The sequence below is a fragment of the Sinocyclocheilus rhinocerous genome, unplaced genomic scaffold (assembly GCF_001515625.1).
Source record: "Sinocyclocheilus rhinocerous isolate Xijiao unplaced genomic scaffold, SAMN03320098_v1.1 scaffold707, whole genome shotgun sequence".
Classification (NCBI taxonomy): domain Eukaryota; kingdom Metazoa; phylum Chordata; class Actinopteri; order Cypriniformes; family Cyprinidae; genus Sinocyclocheilus; species Sinocyclocheilus rhinocerous.
The window spans coordinates 40,036-44,187 of NW_015632716.1; positions in this window are offsets into that span (position 1 = coordinate 40,036).

The window sequence follows — 4,152 nt, forward strand, 5'->3', positions numbered from 1 at the left end:
CAACTCCATTCCCAGACGGTCCAGCTGGTTTGGGGACTTTTCGGAGCCGCTCAGGTAGACCTGTTTGCCTCTCCAGAAACCTTTCACTGCCAGTTGTTCAACTCCCTGACCGAGGGAACACTCGGCACGGACGCACTGGCACACAGCTGGCCGCAGGGCCTGCGCAAGTATGCGTTTCACCAAGTGAGCCTTCTCACACAGACGCTGTGCAAGGTCAAGGAGGACGAGGAGCAGGTCCTGCTTGTGGTGCCGTATTGTCCCACTCTGACCTGGTTCCCCGAACTACTGCTCCTCGCGACAGCCCCTCCCTGGCAGATTACTCTGAGGAAGGATCTACTGACTCAGAGACGGGGCACCCTGTGGCACCCAAGTTCAGACCTCTGGACACTTCATGTCTGGTCCCTGGACGGGACGCGGAGGTTCTAAGTGGCCTACCCCAAGAGGTAGTTGACACCATCACTTCAGCGAGAGCACCGTCTACGAGACACGCCTACGCTTTGAAGTGGAACCTGTTCGTTGAGTGGTGTTCTTGGGCTTCCGCAACGTTCCTGTTCCAAGTGGAACGGGTACGTTTTCCCAGTGTTATACAATCTCACTGAGTGGGTAGTGCTATGACAACAGTGACTGGTCTTCTTGTTGCAAGCCCCGGCCTACACCACAAAGGGGCGCAGGCGGCTCGCACAGGACACTGGAAGAGGCAGCATCCATGGCGCTTTGGTAGGGATGGCGCTTCTGGCAGCTGGATGCATGGATCCAGTTTGGACTGGAATTGGGAACCGCTGGGCTACATCATGTGTCATTCACCGGTGAGAAAACTTTAAAAGTAATACAATACCAGGAAGGAAGATCGGGTTGTTGATGTTTGTCTGCCATTCTCGCTCTGTCTGCACAGCGTGCGTGAACGCGCTGATGATGTATCCTGTCTGCGCAGACGGGGTGCGCAGAGGTATGCTAATACATACGTTGACAGGCAGGTAGGAAAGCCAATTAAAACGCTCAGACCAAGCGTTTTGATTGGACGAACATTTCTTGGTCCTACGCCTTCTAAAGAATATATAAATACAGATAAATACATTTAGACCACTTAACCTAATGATTGCTATCGGGATGGGAAGAGACTTTCAACCAGCATAACAAAAATCACCTATTGCACCTTTAAGTGTCAGCAGCAGCAAGCAACGGTGATATCTCATTTAAAGGTAATGTCACCGCTAAATTGGACTAATTTGGACAGTCACGGTAAATCGGAGTCGACTCCGAAAAACCTGGAACCGCACAACCCTAGGAACAACCTCCTTTTTTTGGAATGTCCTTTTAAATGGGTGAACCAGTTTTCTGGTGTTTTCGAAGTGTATGCCATTCCGCCTCCTATCGGCAGGATGTGTAACTGCTGATTTGTGATGTTTACACATTACGACATAAACGGCTCTGAAAATGCGGGCTGCCTTTTGATTGGTTAATAATGCCCACACGCAGTGGAGGCGGGGTCTTTCCGGGAGCACGCAATCTACAGTACATATGGACGAGTGATACTGCAGCGGCCAATTAGGTAAATAAAGTATTAAGATGTATATATTGTTTCATAAAAATTTGTTTTGTCTATAAGACTTATTTTCTGTGAATTGTTTTCTGTTGGCAGTCGTTAAAAGATATGTTCATGCAGTCATAATCCGTATACGATATAAAAAGCTTGAAGATATGCCGTGACTTAATGTATGTATTACTTATGAAAGATTAGCACTATTGTATGTCGGAAGTTTTGGAAGAACTGTGAAATCAATGAGGAAATCGACTCTTTATAAAGCCTTCACATGCCTTGAATTTGCGTTGTGATTGAGAGGATTAATCATATTTGTTCACAGAAATGGCTTTATTGGTAAAGAAAACGACGATAGTAAACGGAGGTAAAGTTAGTTTGACGTTTGACATTCAAAGACATAGTTTTTTTTTTTTGCCAATTAAACTCTTTGCGGCTGTTATGTTTTGAGCCCAAACTAACTCAGATAGACATACATATATGCCCTTTACATTGTACAAGGCTTAATTTCTAGGAGGAAATTTTTTTGTAAAAATTAACCATTTAAATTAATTAATGTAACTATGTGACATTATAATATAAAACCAATACTAAAATGTATGTGTTTTATAATAATTTTACAACTTTTAATGTATGCAATAACATAAATCCATTAAACGACAACATGCACAAGGCTTGGTTTTTCAGATTATGTCTTTATTGTTTTTATATACAGTACTGAAACAATATTTTTCATATGTTTCATATACTGTACCCACTTAAATTAATCAAACTCTGACACCGTTTGAGATAAAGGTATCAAACCAACTGTAAAATATTCAGACTATTATTCCCTATAATGCACAAGGCTTGTTTTTCAGATTATGCCTTTATTGTCTTTATATACGGTACTGAATCCATATTTTTCATATGTTTTATATACTGTACCCACTTACATTAATTAAACTCTGACACCGTTTGAGATAAAGGTATCAAACCAACTGTAAAATATTCAGAATATTATTCCCTATAATGCACAAGGCTTGGTTTTTCAGATTATGCCTTTGTTTTTATATACAGTACTAAATCCATATTTTTCATGTTTTATATACTGTACCCACTTACATTAATTAAACTCTGACACCGTTTCAGGTAAAGGTATAAACCCAACTGTAAAAATCTATAAATATTATTCCCTATAATGCACAAGGCTTGGTTTTCCAGATTATGCCTTTATTGTTTTTATATACAGTACTGAAATCATATTTTTCATAGGTTTTATATACTGTACCCACTTAAATTAAACTCTGACACCGTTTGAGATAAAGGTATGGCACTTTATGACTTTTCTTACTTCATACACACACACACAAAAAAAAAAAAGTGTAAAACTCTGACCAAATCTGATTTCTGGATGATCTGATATTTTATAATAGTGATTATATAATTTTAAAATATAATGCAAAAAGTAGAAATGAATGTCTAATTAAGCCAATAAGTGCTCCTCTGCTTCCATCTACTGGTTATAATGGTGATTTGATGTTTTGTTTTTTTACATAAGTGTTTGTTTACCACAAAACTATATTTTGGTCATCCCATTAAAAATAACATTCAAATTTGATAATTTTAGAGCTTTAAAGTGCTGCAAATAGTTGTGTGAAATGCTTGAAAGTCGTTGAAAAGTGCTTGAATTTCTCTCTCAAAAGGTTGTATAAACCCTGAAATGAAAAATAATTTCATCAGCCATCACGATGTTAAGATGACATTGTGATTCCTCCCCCCCTACCCCCTCTCCCGCAATCCGCCGCATCCCAGTTCCGTGTTCGGAAAGGAAATGAAGTGTACTACGGAAACCCTAAAGGGAAAAAATAGCCTATGAGATGGGAGGATACAAAAAAATATTTCAATAATTTTTCTCGCAATTATATCGTTGGGTAAGTATAGGCGACTGTATATAAATTGCGAGCATCAGGGAGTCGCTATTGAAACCGCTTTCGATTGCGCGCTCTCATTTTACTTTCACTTTCACTTTTGAGATTCGTGATCACAAGGACTCTATACTTTGGAGCGGCAGTACTTGCCACACATTTGACCAGATTAGATGTTTGTCATTGGTGCTCAAGATCTGCAAAGCATTTGCCATCGTCCTATCAGACATTTCTCCTTACTCTGTGTATGTGGTAAGTGGACTTTCATGTACTGTCATGCAACAGGCTGCCGCTAGCAAACAGCTAACCTTTTAGTGGCTCCGTAGAACGCGTTATTTGTTTCACGCGTCGGGCACACCCCTAACCCCGCCCCACCCCCCGATGTCATCTTCCATCACGATGTTTCACTGCAGACATCGTCCGATGCCAATTTGGTAGACATCACCAACCCTACTCTAGAGTAGCTACCAATAGCACTACAATATTCCTCTTCACTAGAAACTGTTCAATGAATATATGGATCTGCTCAAAACTTTATATAGAGACTTTGGCTTGTAACTATACTCTAATTACTATTTAGAAAATTATAACGCGTAAAATTACTCCGTTACTAAAAAAGTAATCAAATTACAGTAACACGTTACTAAGTAATGCGTTACTGCCCAACACTGTAAATATCTACCTTGCTGTTTATTGCTGCTGTACATC